The sequence below is a fragment of the Lygodium microphyllum genome, chromosome 16 (assembly GCF_053477565.2).
Source record: "Lygodium microphyllum isolate KBCC chromosome 16, Lygodium_microphyllum_v1.1.10, whole genome shotgun sequence".
NCBI lineage: Eukaryota > Viridiplantae > Streptophyta > Polypodiopsida > Schizaeales > Lygodiaceae > Lygodium > Lygodium microphyllum.
The window spans coordinates 1,957,501-1,973,621 of record NC_141150.1 but is presented as its reverse complement, the minus strand read 5'-3'; the positions used below and the strand labels follow the sequence as shown (position 1 = coordinate 1,973,621).

The window sequence follows — 16,121 nt, the reverse complement described above, 5'->3', positions numbered from 1 at the left end:
CGTTGCTAGATAGTCCAATAAATAAAAATTCATTTTGACATAATAGTATACAAAGTCAGCGATTATCAATCAATTAAGAGAAAAAAGCTATGGATGCAAAGATTATCGACGAAGCTCCTAGAGGCAAGCCTAAAATTAGTGGTTTAGGTATTTTCTTGAAACCGCTCAATTCAGAATATGGTAAGGTTGCCCCTGGTTGGGGAACTACCCCCCTCATGGGATTCTTCATGGCTCTATTTGCAATATTCTTAGCTATTATTTTAGAAATTTATAACTCTTCCGTTCTTTTGGATGGCATTCCAATAAGTTGGTAAAGACGAAGGATCGGACCCCTATTTCCGACGATCCATACGGCAATTTCGGAACAGATTTTTCAATAAGAATAGGTAGCTTAATCGTGCGATTTCCTTTTCCAATGATTTTGATAATACGGGTGTGTGACTTGCTATAACTAATCTTCTTCAGTAGATAGACTGTCTATTCTTGCGGAGAACATAATGATTACCTCGCTGGATAGCAGTGGAATAAAAAATTAGCATCTAGAGCGCGAGAACTTTTTTCTCCAACAAAGCAGTGGCTTAACTAGGGTTAATTCATCAGAATCTATTAGAGGGACTCGTTACCAAGTAGGAGAAAGTAACCCGTAATTGGGAGACTGAAGGAACTCTTTATAGATCGATGATCCAATGTGATAACTTTCATTTGATTTTCGAAAGAATCGGTGGCAATTATGTTCCTCTCCCGCGACTTTATGTTGTTTTACAAATCGGTAACGAAGAAGAATTGCTACTCATCAAATCTTCCTGAATGATGCAGGGAAAAAATTTCGCCGTGTACAGTAGGGATCTGAGGTTCATATAAGTGCAAAATAGAAGATTGGAACGAGATAAACCCTATTTTTTTTTATTATTCCAATAAGTAGGGGATAATTTGATGGATAGGACGAAAAGATTTCCCAAGATGCTGCAAAATTCTCTTTTTGTTTTGGACAAAGAAAGCTTACGTGGGATCAAGGCAAAATATATTCCAGCAGCATTTTTTACTGGTTCAAACAACAATCTATGGTATAGATTTCTAGAGCAAACTCGAATTTCTCGAATTAGTCAATTACTTCTCCCTTGTTTCCGTAGAAAACGGGGTGGTAATCTGAACCACGGAACGAAAACTTTAGTAAGCATTTTTGTCTAAGCTGTATGAGGGTAGACTCTCACGTACAGTTTTTAGAGGGGGAGTCAAAAAAAAAAAGAAGTCTACCCATCTTGATAAAGTATACGATTGGTTTGAAGAACGTCTCGAGATTCAGGCGATTGCCGATGATATTACGAGTAAGTATGTTCCTCCCCATGTAAACATATTCTACTGTTTAGGGGGAATCACATTAACATGTTTTTTGGTCCAAGTAGCGACTGGTTTTGCCATGACTTTCTATTACCGACCTACAGTTACAGAAGCTTTCTCATCGATTCAATATATTATGACTTAAGTCAATTTCGGATGGCTTATTCGGTCCATACATCGCTGGTCGGCAAGTATGATGGTCCTAATGATGATCTCGCATGTGTTTCGTGTCTATCTCACGGGTAGTTTCAAAAAACCTCGCGAACTTACTTGGGTTATTGGTGTGATTCCAACTGTATCAACTGTATCCTTTGGCATAACCGGATATTCCTTACCCTGGGATCAAATAGGTTATTGGGCGGTTAAAATCGTAACTGGTGTACCCGAGGCTATTCCTATCATAGGATCTCCATTGGTGGAGTTACTAAGAGGGAGTGCTAGTGTGGGTCAATCTACATTAACTCGTTTCTATAGTTTACACACTTTTGTATTACCCCTTCTCACCGCTGTTTCCATGTCGATGCACTCCTTGATGATCCGTAAGCAGGGCATTTTGGGTCCCTTATAACGATAAAAACCTATTAGTATTTAATAAGGAAATAACTAAGAAGGAATATTTTGTTGAATAAAGATCCTTTCTTCAAGAATGAAACTATCTTATTGCTACTAGTTTCTGGCATTGAGACAGATGATAGATTCTCTAGTGGATCATAGTACTATCCCAACCGAATCGTTGAAGTTCTTGGGGTAGCCAAGTAGTAACGTTTGATAAAAAAGGATTGGATTATGGGAGTGTGTGACTCGTTCCAAAACGTAGGCTATGCAGTTATACCTTGAGCACTGCCACAATAAAGCATGTGACTCTCCACCAGTTTTTCCTAATTCTGTAAGTAGGAATCAAAACTTGGATATAAAGAAAACTCTATTTTTTTTAAAGAGGTTCCCGGAGAGTTTTTCCCATGATCGAACCCAATTTTTTTTAGGCTTCGTCAAACCCTATCCCTCATTCTTATTGTAATCTTCGTGAGGTTCTACAAATGGTTTTTCAATGCAATCATTTTCTTTGCATTTGGTCTTATTTGTTACTCGTAGAATCCGCTATCGGAGTAAAAAAACGATCTAAAGAAAAGTTTATCCAAATTTCTAACGAGGTAAAACCCTATACTGACCATACCTCCCGAAAGTTTTTTGAATTTCGGAAGAAGGTTGACGTATGTATGGGATACAAGATCATCCTATAAGCTTTGCAGATAAATTTCTAGCTAGGCTGACTCGGATAGTAAGCCATTCCTTACGATTCTTCACTATGACCTATTCATTAGTTCTTTTCAATCAGTACGGAGAATTATTGATAAAAAAAATCAAAATGATCGAGTTTCTCAACTGAATTTTCTTGATTGATTTCTATTGTGATAGATCCGCAAGTTCACAAGGAATCGCTTGAGCTGGGTGGGGAGAAATTTCCATGTCTGATTCTCGAGGGGGAGTAAAAACTCTATCCCAATAACAAAAAAACCTGACCTTAATGATCCTATTTTGAGAGCAAAATTAGCTAAGGGAATGGGACACAATTATTACGGAGAACCCGCCTAGCCTAACGACCCATTATATATTTTTCCAGTAGTCATTTTAGGGACGTTTGCATGTACTGTGGGTCTTGCGGTTCCGGAACCATCAATGATTGGTGAACCAGCAAATCCTTTTGCGACTCCATTGGAAATATTACCCGAATGGTACTTTTTCCCTGTCGTTCAAATACTTCGTACAGTTCCCAATAAATTATTGGGGGTCCTCTTAATGGCGTCCGTACCGGCGGGCTCGTTGACCGTTCCTTTCATAGAAAATGTAAATAGGTTCCAAAATCCGTTTCGACGCCTAGTCGCCACGACAGTTTTTGCGATCGGTACTGCAGTAGCTGTTTGGCTAGGTATTGGAGCAACTCTACCCATCGATAGGTCTTTAACTCTGGGACTCTTTTGAAATTAATCTAGCAATAATTAGGAGTTATTCTTTTGCGTCGCACACAACAAGTAAGTGATTCTATTCACAACAGTCTAGAGAGTTCTTGTTCTAGTACAAGAACTCTCTAGATTTGTTAGAAACTAATTCTTTCTCCTTAGAAAATTCTAATTATCGAATTGGACTAAATGAAATTTTCCATCTTATTGATTTCGTGATCATTCGTTGATTAGAATCTCAAAAACGCAAAAACTATTTTTTACTAGTTGAGAATACTAGTGATTTGTCAATTACTTATTCTTTTTCTATAACCTTTTTCTAGGCAATTCGATCGAAAAATGTTCCCATAATAATTTCACAATCTGGTCAGCGGATCTCTTTCCGAAACTTTTAATTTTTTGCAAATCCTCCTGACTGTAATCCAATAAATCTAAAACTATATTTATATTTTATCTTTTGAGACAATGATAGACTCTAGCAGGTAATTCTAATTGATCAATGAATGTATTCTTTGATGTAGCTTCCCTAGCTGATTTATCCATGTCGTTCCAATGAGAAGAAGATGGTCTTGTGCAGCTGAAAATAATATCATTGCTTTCAAAACAATTAGCATTTTGTTTCATTTGCAGAAAGGGATCAAACAAATCTATGAGATTTTTGGAAGCCTCATAAAGTGCTTCACTTGGGGTCATACTACCATCGGTCCATGTTTCAATGAATGATATTTCCCCAATTTCTTTAGGACTTTCAAATGGATGTATACTATGACTTGCGTTTCGGACAGGCGTAAATATGGCATCAATGGGAAATTCCCCACTCTTATATTCCTCAGAGTTATTTATTTGATATCCGTAACCCTTTTCAATTATTAGATCAATATTCGGAGAAACTGGTTGGGTAACAGTCGCTATGTACTGTGAATGATCAACTGCCCGCACGGTGGGTGGTAATAAAATATCCCCAGCAGTGACCTTTTTGGGACCAGTTACATATAAAGAAGCCTTTTGAATATCACGAGAATCGCTTCTAAATACAGTTTCTTTCAGATGAACTAAAATATCATGAATTGTCTCTTAAATACCCACTATAGTAGAATACTCGTGCACTGCTCCCCTGAATTTGGCATATGTTATACTTGTGCCTTCTACTTCTCTCAACAAAGCCTTACCCATTGCAATTCCCACAATACCAGCCTGTCCATGTTTAAAGGGGGATACAGCGAAGCGGCTGTAATAAAGACATCAGTTTCTATTTTGGATTCGACACATTTACATTGTACTATTTGACCAGAAATCGAGATTCCATTTTGAGTCATACTGAAATCCTTCCCTGTTTAATGACATATTCAAAAATCAGACACGTCTTTTTTTTGGAGATCTGCATCCATTATGGGGCATTGGCGTCACATCACGGATGAAACTGAGGGTTATACCGCTTCGACGAATAGCTCGTAGAGCCGTGTCCCTTCCCGGACCAGGTCCACTTATCATTACTTCCGCTTGTTTAACACCCCGGTCGATCGATGATTGGATGACATTTTTGGTTGCAGTCTGAGCAGCAAATGGTGTACCCTTTCGTGTGCCTTTGAATCCTGAAACACCCGCCGAGCACCAAAGGGCGACTTATCCTTGAACATCCATAACAGTAACGATGGTATTATTAAAGCCTGCGTGAATATGAAAAATTCCTTTGGGTAGGCTGTGCTTCCCCTTCCGTGAACGATTCTTTTTTTGATATTTCGTCATATTTAGTTGGTTATTCATGATGAATTGATTATCCTAGCTTATTCTAATTTTTGTCTAGTGCACCGTCACCCCTGCCTCTGTTTGTGTCTCGGGTTAAAACATATCACCATAATTTGTCTCCGTCTACGGATCAATCGACACTTTTCACACATTTTTCGAATAGAGGCGCAAATTTTCATATCTGTAACTCCAGGTTGATTTAGTAAGTTCGTTTTATGAACCAGGCAAGCCTCTCTTCCTTGATGGATGCCCTAACCCTTCCCTTTGCTTCCTCACGATCAGAAAAGAAAATCTATTAATTGAAAACTCAATAAACATTGAATAGTCAAAATTTCATTTAAGTATCGTTTATTTGCTTATTCTTGAGGCGATACGTGATTCGTCCCTTGGTAAGATCATAAGGACTTAATTCGACCCTCGCTCTATCTCCCGGCAGTATTCTTATGTAATTACGTCGGATTCTTCCTGATATGTGAGTCAAGACTTGACATCCATTGTCTGAGCATACTCGAAACATTGCATTGGGAAGTGATTCCGTGACTGTCCCTTCTATATCAATTAGATCTTGTTTCTTCATCATTTAGAAGTAATCCTTCTTTTATTTCGGTATTTTCAACTTCGGTATTTACATTGAATCGTTGCATATTGCTAAAATCTTTATGAGAAAAAATAGATACGCTTTTTCTGAGGAGGGGGGGCGCTCACGCAAACACTTTAACAAATAAATTTCTTTCATTAATAAATACAACACACTATTTCTCCACCAATTTTTTTCTGTCTAGCATCCCGATCTGTCATAATTCCACGGGATGTTGATGAAATCGCGATTCCCATACCACCCAAAATTCTCGGAATCCCTCGGTGATCCGAATAGATTCTTAACCCAGGTTTACTAATGCGTTGGATAGCTGTTATATAAGCTTTTCTCTTCCTACCTCTGTATTTAAGACCTATATCTAAAAAATATTGTTGATTTTCTTTGTGTTCCGCTGTGCTTTTTACAAAACCTTCCTCTGGCAGAACCCTTCCAATACCTCTCGTCATTCCTATAGCACATATCCTAATCACTGGGCTTTTCCTTATATTTCCATTTCGGATAGTAGTGATTGCGGCAGAAATTATATCGTTATTCGTAGCATATCAATCAATAGTTATTTACTCTCAAAAGGGATTCCAATTTGTTATTTTTATTTGTCAAGATGAATCCTACCCGAGATTTTTTTCATGTTGATGAATCAAGATTCGCCTTGCATTACGTGACTAATCGCCAATTACTCGGATTTAACCAATTGGTTCCATCGTTATAATGGATGAATCTGAGAAGATATCATGTATTTCAATAATACAGCAAACAAAGAGAAGTGAAAGACAAGAGTTACTTTTAGCATTAACAAAAGTATTAACAAAGAGGATTCATCTATCTATTTTTACATATCTTACTAAATTTCGGTCTCTCTGTTTTGTAATCCACCCAACACTTTTGTTTGGAAATTCTAGAAAAGTAATAAGTTCATTGAATTCTTAACTCTCATTTCTTTAACATTTCATCATTCTTACTTTTTGTTTCGGTTACAACACTTCGGGAGCTAGCGAAACTATTCTAGTAAGACCATATTCTTTTGATTCTCTAGCTACTGGCCCAAAAACCCTTCCTTTTGGATTACCGTCTTGATTGACAACAATTGCTGCATTATCATCAAATTTTAGAATCATTCCATTTATTCGTTTTAACTCTCTACGAGTACGAACTATCACTGCTGTAACAACTTCCGATTTTTTAAGAGACATGTTGGGTACAGCTTCCTTGACCACGGCCACTATGGTATCGCCAATAGTTGCATATTTACGGTCACTAGCTCCTAATATTCGGATACACATTAGTTTTCGGGCTCCACTATTGTCGGCTACGTTTAAGTAACTTTGAGATTGAATCATTCGTTGATTGAAAAATAGGATATAGTATACCCACCCGCTTTTATCTTGTCCATATATGCGGAATCCATAAGGGTGGATAACATCAAATTTTAATATTATCTTGTAAATAAATAAATTTATTTATTTATAAATTATCGTTTCACTATATTGCTACCACTCTATTTACAATTTCTTGTTTTGGTCTCCCTTCCTTCTTTGATTTCTCTCTCACCAGTACTTACTTATTTTCCATTTAATCCCACGAATCAAGCGAAGGATTAAGGTATACCTCTTAATTGATCAAAATAGTCTTACAGGCTATCGATATATAAAAGAAAAATTCTAAAACTCTAATTTGTTTTAGAGTTTCAGAATTTTTCTTTTTTCTTTTTCTTTCCTAGTCCCCAAACTCTCTACATAATGAGAAAGATCAAGTCAACTATATCTCGATCATCATAATTCCGACCTAATAACTATTCGTGTACGTATAGGTATCTTATAGGAAGCGATTGTCATCGCGGCTTTGGCCATATTTGCGAATACTCCTCCAATCTCATGAAGTATTCGGCCCGGCTTTACCACAGAGACCCAATACTCGGGAGATCCCTTACCAGACCCCATACGGGTTTCAGCGGGTCTCATGGTGACTGGTTTATCAGGATATATTCGTATCCACAATTTTCCGCCGCGTTGAGCATAACGAGTAATTGCTCTCCTACCTGCTTCTATCTGTCGGGCTGTGATCCATGCGGGTTCAAGAGCTTGAAGAGCAAATTTTCCGAAGGAGACAATATTGCCGCGGCTAGAAGTTCCTTTCAATCTTCCTCGATGCTGTTTACGAAATTTGATTCTCTTGGGGTTACAGTCGACGGCGACTAAATAGTCTCATCCCTGATGCAAAACCGGACATGGAAATTTCCTACCATACGGCTACTCGTGGTCCTTATTTCGCTTTCTTACCAAATAACCATAGCCAATTATTTTTATGCTTTAATAAACAGGTATTGTAGTAAGAAAGAAAAATTCTTTAATCATTTGTTTCCCTAAATGTTTTGTCATTGAATATATTGGCAAATTCATCGTTATTCGAAAGCAAAAAGAAAAATTCACGGGCGAAAATGGACTCTATCTCGTTTTTCCTAGTCGAATCAAGAAAACACAAAATTTTTCTTTTTCAAAATTCTATTCAATTGAGCATAAGTTTCTTTCACCATCCCGCCTATAGGTCAGCAATAGATAATACCAACCAATTTGTAAGTCCTATCGTTTCTGTAGTCTTTTTTTACTAACGTTTAGGTTCTCTCTCCGCAATGAAGCTTATTAATGCTTTATTGATTGAGTCGTTTTCATCGGTGTTCACCAACTCGCAGCTTTTCTTTAATAACGTGAAATAGTATTAATTGATGGTTTTAGTATTCCGTTCTTGTTATCGCGGTATAATACATCACCTTACAAGGGTTGAATTGTTAACCATATGATTAAACAGAAAGATTAATCTGTTTTTTTTTTTTTCCCACACATTAACAAGAACCTATGCAATGTTCCGCTTCGGAGCAAGAAAAAACTCCCCCGTGAACAATATGAGTATCAATAAAATGATAAATTGGATTCCTTAGTTGGGTAAAAAGAACCTACTTTGGCAAGCCGCACACTAAGCATAGCGAGAATTCCCTTTAGCATTCTTTTCTTTTTGAAAAAAAAAGTGGAATGGAATACAAAATAGGTTTTTGGATTCCCTAAAAAATTGAATCATTCCATATATATCTATATATCAAGAAATTTCAGAGGTTGTAAAAAATTTGAAGTGATTCCATAAGTAAAAAGAAGGGAGGAGGAGGAATCATCTTGCATCTCGAAATATCCGTACCTTTATACCTAAAACTCCGTAAATCGTTTGAGCCGGGTAGTAACAATAATCAATACAGGCCCTGAGGGTTTGTAGAGGGATTCTGCCTTCTCTCGTCCATTCTGTACGAGCCATTTCGCTACCGTTCAGACGTCCCGCAATTTGTATTTTGACACCCTTGCTACTAGTTCCACCAATCAGTTCAATAGCTTTTTTCATAGTCCTTCGAAAAGCCACTCTATTTTTTGGTTGTGATGCGATGAACTTTGCCAGTATTTTTGGTTCCCCATAGGGTTGATCAATACTTTTCAGGTTTACTCGAATTCTTTGAGTATCAGAACTTAACAATTTTCCTATATCAATCTTTAATTGATCAACTCCTAAACTTTGTTCTTCAATGAATAAATCTGGGAATCTAGTATATATTTCAATTTGAATGAGATCCGTTTTTCTTTGGATGTTTATGTGCCCAACCCCACCATGATTCGAAGGACTTTTTATATGTTTTTCCATATACTTTTCGATACAGCCACATATTTTTTTGTCCTCCTCAAGAAGTTTAAAATAATCTTTTGATCTTGCAAACCAATGGGAATAATGTTCCTGATTTACGCCAAGTCAAAAACCGAGTGGATTAATCTTTCGCCCCATAGTGATTCTCTTATCATTTTCTAGTAATTCATCAAATTTATCTTTTTCAATCTATTAATTGATTAGTATCAATTATTTTATTTTCCTTTTTTCTGGAAACCTTAAAAATTTATTTAATTGTCACATGACATCCTGGTTTTTGTATTGGGTAACCACGTCCCTGAGCTCGAGGTTGAAACCTCTTTAAGCGGGTGGCACCATCTACCCATGCTTCGCCAATAAATAAACTTGATTTACTCAGTTGAGCATTGGAATTACAGTTTGCATTTGCGGCTGCAGAAAGAACTAATTGTAATACAGAGTAACAAGCTTTGTAAGGCATAAATTCGAGTAATACGAGTGCTTGTTCATAGGAACAACCCCGAATTCGATCTGATACCCGTCGGACCTTATTAGCTGACATACGAATATTTCTTAACGAAGCTTTTGCTTCTATTTCTGATTTGTACTTGGTTTCCATAAGAAAAAATTCTTCTATTATCGACGAGATCCTCTATCATTCTTGGAATGACCTCGAAAGCTTCTAGTAGGTACAAATTCTCCCAATTTGTGACCTACCATTCGGTCAGTTACATAAATGGGCAGATGTTCCTTCCCGTTGTGAACGGCAACAGTATGACCAATCGTTGTAGGTACCACTGAAGAAGCGCGGGGCCAGGTTATTATAACCCTCTTTTCCCTCCGTAGATTCAGATTCTTAATGGTTCTTATTGAATGATTAGCTACAAAAGGGCCTTTTTTTAGCGAGCGTACCATAAAAAATTACCTCTTCCTATATCCCATTATCAATCAATGAATTTTACGTCGATGAAGAATAAGTGGATTACTATATTTCTTAACTTTTCTGTTTTTTTTCCCTAGTGCAGCGCAACCCCAGGGTGTTAACGGTTTCTTTCTACCAATGGGTGTTCTACCCTCCCCCCCTCCATGGGGATGGTCTGTGGGATTCATGGCCGTGCCCCTCACGGTTGGCCGTTTACCTAGCCAACGCTTAGACCCGGCTTTTCCTATGCTTTCGTTATTAGTATCAATGTTTCCAACTCAACCAATAGTTGCTAGACAATTTTGAGATATTGAACGATCTTCTCCAGAGGGCAATCTTAATGTAGCCGACGAACCTTCCTTTGCAATTATTTTTGCTACAGCACCGGCTGCCCTGACTAATCGTCCGCCTCTGCCGGGTATGGTTTCCACATTATGAATAATAGTCCCCAAAGGAATTTTGGATGAAGTAGGTTTCTTTTCTTGAATAAAAAACTATAAGAAATCGAAAGCCTCTTCCCAAACTGTACAAGCTCCTTTCGAAGCATACAGCTTTCTGGATACAAAGTATGAGATTCTTTGTATTTTTCCAAATACATTGGAAAGTTGTGGACTAAATGAAATCCCCAGATAAGAATCGTCGTTGTTTGCATGTACCCTCGGTTTTTTTTACCGGCACCTGGCTTTCTTTTTCATTTGGTTTAGCAACAGGTTAATGAATTTATGGACTCGCGCCAACATTACTAAATGTTATGGATAACTTAGGAGATGTTTTTTACATATATTTGACAAACAAATATTTTGTGAAAATCCATTTTTTTTGGTGTCTCAACACGGATTTCTTCGATGTTGTCCTTGACCGTCACATCGAACGTGATGAGTTATTTTTTTTTTCATACGTCTCGTCCATGATAAGGAAGGGATGCCCATCTAGCTTTTCAGGATTCAAGATTGTTTATCTTTTTCCATATTATCTTTTCAATACAGGTTAATAAAAATCAAGATTTTATTGAACCCGATCGCCCGCTACACCTACTCTGTGGTTTCCCCATTGAGTTTCATTCTTGTATATAGATTGAAAATCTTTGAATCGGTGCTAGTTTACCAATTTATTATTGGATTGATGCTCAGAAACGCAAATCAATTGTTCAAGTCGCACTCAAGGGTAGGGCATTCCCGTTAGAAATAGATGCTTCCGATCCGGATGTTAAAATATCTCCAACCTTTACTCCCCAGATGTGTAAGATATATCTCTTTTCCCCATCCGCATAAGTGATTAGATAGATATATGCATTACGATTCGGATCATACTCAATACTTGTTACTCTACCAATAACATCTGTTTTATCTCGTCGAAAGTCAATTTTTCGGTATAAACGCTTGTGACCACCTCCCCTATGCCTACTAGTAATGATCCCTCTGTTATTACGACCACCTCCTGAACGTCTACCACGAGTTAATTGCTTACATGGTTTTCTGTTAATTAATTCCTCGAAAATGAAAATAGATCGGTTACGTGTACCAGGAGTATAAGCTTCATATAGTCAGATAACCATGGTTTCCCTTCCTTTTTCTATTTAGTAGATTGATGCTTCCAGGTCATTATTTAATCGTCTAAGAAAAATGGAATAAAATAGTTTTCTTGAAGAGTAATTATCATTCTTTTATGAGAATCAAAGGATTCCAATGCCTTTTTTTTCTTCTTATTTGGTAATCAATAACTATTCATACCCTTCACTCTAAATCTGAAGAATCGTTCAATCCAATCTTTCACCTTAGGTTTGGTCAATTCTGCGTCGACTTCAAACGTATATTGGTTGTCTCGTAACAAACGAATGCTTTTCCCAGTAAGTACTTGATCTTTTATTCCATCCATAAGATTCCTTCCTTCATTTCGATTTCAATATGATGGATCAAGCTCTTTTTTTCAGTATTCATTCTGCTTTTTACTTCCTGTATAGTCCCCGTCGAATCAAAGTTTTTGTTTATTAATTAGTTTGTAATTTTTTGCATCCAACAGGAGTTGAACCTGTGAATTCGCCAATTATGAGTTGGGTGCTTTGACCGTTCAGCCATGGATGCTACTAATTCCTTAATTCTTATTTGGATTAGTCACGAAGATTTCACAAATATTTTTGACTATGTACATAAATACTACCTAGAATCATTCTGAGTTCGCTATCAAGTATTGAAAGTCTGCCCGCACGGACAACAACCCATTCAAAAAGTGGATCAAGAAATGAATACGATAAGGGATTCCTCGAGAAGTTAACAATTCGTACTACTACTGACTACTCTAGGGAAGAGTAGATTCGAAACAGACGCGAGGGAGGTTATGGGAGCAAAAACAGTTTAACACCTGAACCAGGAGCCGTGTGAAGTAAGAACTTCATGCACGGTTCTGAATGAGCGGGAAGACCGAGAATCTTCTTTCCGACTCTGACTCTCCTACACCACTCGTTGCTTTCTTTTCCGTGACTTCTAAAGTAGCAGCTCTAGCTTTATCTACATGACTCTTCGGTATTCTTTTTCCACATCGCGCTAATGAGTGGCATATGGTTTTGGGAGTATTAGCCACTCTTAGTATGGTATCAAGAAATCTGATTGCCGTGACTCAGACAAGCATGAAGCGTATGCTAGCGTATTCCTCTATAAGCCAAATGGGATATATTATGATCGGAATAATTGCTGCAGATCCCGAGAATGGCTATGCAAGCATGATAACTTATACGTTTATTCATATACTCATGAATCTAGGAACTTTTGCTTGTATCATTTCATTTGGTTCGCGAACCGGAACGGATAATATCAAGGACTACGCGGGATTATACATGAAGGATCCTGTTTTAACATTTTCTCTAGTCCCACGTTTACTATCTCTAGGGGGTATCCCCCCACCAGCAGGTTTTTTTGGTAAACTCTACCTATTTTGGCATGGATGGAAGGCTGGTTCGTACCCATCAGTTCCGATAGGGATCCTAACAAGTGTTATTTCTATCTATTATTACCTGAAGATTATCAAATTAATGTTCACTGGGGGAGATAACGCATCAACAATTTATACACAAAATCCATTAATTTATTCATCTACTTCAATTTCGAAGAGTTCCATCGAAGTAGCTATGATTGTTCGTGCACTAGCATCAATCCCGTCAGGTGTATCAATCGACCCCATTATTGGAATTTCCCAGAATGCCCTATTCAAGACTCTCTTCGGGTTGTCGCACGAAAGAATGGAATCCCTTCGAACAGTTTCCATTTCAAGCTAATCCTCTCGTTACAACTAGTTCGCCCCTGTGATGGGTCATGAGGTATCGTTCTATCTCCCCCCTAGCTTGTATTTTTCCTTTCGTATTAAAAATCCTGCAATGATCACTCTGGACTCTATTGAGATTGACCATATCGATATTGATATGGTCAATCTGAAAGAACAGGATGGAGTGATTCATGCAGAACCTTCTTCCTATGCCTACTAATCTAAGCCAAATTGGACAAAACGTAGAGTCCATTAATGATCTAATTGAAGGTAAGGTATTGACATCTCGAGCGAATCTTGCTAGAATAACTATGTTACTTCCCAATCCTTTTCTAAGCAAGCCAGGGCTAGGACGAGAAGCACTACTCGAACTCGAAATTTCAAGTGGTTAAGAAGTGGCCCATTCCATCCCCTCGGGATCTCTCTTGAGGGACCCCAGGACCCCAAATCCCGGGGAGTCCCCTAAATCCTAATAGCTGTTAACCAAAACTGGAAATTCCAAATCGAGCAATAGATTTTCAAATGAGGGTGGATCATCCACCCCCCTTAGGCCACAGAGAGTGGACTGAGGTCCATTGCCTCGAGGGTGAAGTGATAAACGCTCTAGGTCCCAAATCCATTGCTTGCTGTATGGCATGGAGGTTCAAATCAATCTTTCCTGAGGTGCGGAGATCTTGATTGTTTACATCTCCGCGAGTCAAAAGACTCTTTACTTATCACCGATAGGACCCTAAATCCTATATAGGACCCTAAATCCTAGTTGTGCAAATGTTATCTAATATCTTACTTATCACCGATAGGACCCTAAATCCTAGATAGGACCCTAAATCCTAGTTGTGCAAATGTTATCTAATACCTTACTTATCACCGATAGGACCCTAAATCCTAGATAGGACCCTAAATCCTAGTTGTGCAAATGTTATCTAATACCTCTTTGGGTTTGAATAGGAAAGGGAGTAGGGTCCGTAACCCTACTCCACTCTTCTGGAAGTCAAGGGCTCGAGATCCTTCGGGGCAAGATGCACATCTTTTTTTTTCTATACTATCCCAAAAAGAATCTTTGCTTTGTAGGAAGTAGGAAGTAGAAATCTTCAACTGATGAGAACAGATTAGGGTTCCATCAAGGTGGCAGATTCTGAAGAAAAGGAGCGGTAGGCTGCGGTGCAGTGAGAACGGTTCCGACGAAGGGGTTACGAGCGTTGACTCTGCGGATTTTGGGAGACACTGACATTACCGACTCTCCACGACCCCGACATCCCCGGCGCTTCCTACGCCCGTAAACCCCGGGCACCTTGTGACACTTGCGGCATTATTCCGTGCGGTTTCGGAGGAAGCAAAAGGAAGAAGAGAAGGGGGAAAGAAGAAGAGAAGAGGGAAGAGGAGGAGGAAAAATGGTATGAGTATCATCCTCCGTGTATCTACGAGAAGGGATCGAGCTGACCCTTGGATTCACGCATTTTTGCTCGGAGTCAGGATCTTTTTCTGCCCCCCCAAAAAAAAAAGAGAACGAACATTTAGCGACGGGAGATTCTTGTGGGCAAGGAGGGATTCGAACCCCCGACACTGTGGTTCGTAGCCACATGCTATCATCCACTGAGCTACAGGCCCCGTCTACACTGGATCCGCCGTTCCAGGAACCCTCTTGTTTCAGAAAATCATGGGTTCAATTCCCTCCTTTTCTTCATTTCGGATGGGTCATAATGAAGCGATACAAAGGCTGGGAATCCCCCTTCCTCATAAGGAGAGACTCTCTCCTCTAATTGGAGAGGAAGGGGTACCCGTTTCATGGGTCCCAAAAGAGACAGGGGGAACGGAAGTCATTCATTCATTCTTTCATCCTGGCATCGAGCTATTTTCCCGCAGGGCTCCCCCTACAGTATCGTTACTGCGGTAGAGTTTCACCACCAAGTTTGGGATGGATCGGTGTGGTTCCTCCACGCCTGAGACACCAGAATATCAACCCGTGAACAAAAAGGAGCATAGGGAGGAGGAGGAGACACATCGGCGGGTTTACATACAAGGCTAGGATTAAGGTCTAGGAGGTACCTCGCTCTGGAAAAGAAAAAGAAAGGTGCTCCTTCCAGCAAGCAGAGAACATTCCCTGCTCCGCCTTTCCATCCCTTGTATGGATGGATAAGCGGGCCGGATCTATTCCTTAGATCAGCTTCTAAGCTGATGTTGTCAGACAGTCAAACCATAGGGCATAACCGGATCGACTCGATCCGGTTATGCGGCGACAAGGTTCAAATCTTCCGGTCTGTTAGGATGCCTCACCTGCATACATTACTGCACTTCCACTTGGCACCTATCGTGATGAGAAATGGCTCGTCTCGCCGTGACCTTGTACGTAAGAAGAAGAGAGCACTCATCCTGAGGTGGGCTTCCTACTTAGATGCTTTCAGCAGTTATCCGCTCCGCACTTAGCTACCCAACGTTTACCATGGGCACGATAACTGGTACACCAGAGGTGCGTCCTTCCCGGTCCTCTCGTACTAGGGAAAGGTCCTCTCAATGCTCTAATGCCCGCACCAGATATGGACCAAACTGTCTCACGACGTTTTGAACCCAGCTCACGTACCGCTTTAATGGGCGAATAGCCCAACCCTTGGGACGTACTACCGCCCCAGGTGGCGAAGAGCCGACATCGAGG

The 16,121-nt window shown here is 39.2% G+C and overlaps 1 pseudogene; it reads right to left on the bottom strand.

The window, feature by feature from the left end:
* Window positions 1–15,528: 15,528 nt before the first annotated feature.
* LOC148022460 (25S ribosomal RNA) overlaps window positions 15,529–16,121 on the bottom strand; it is a 2,969-nt pseudogene continuing 2,376 nt past the window's right edge.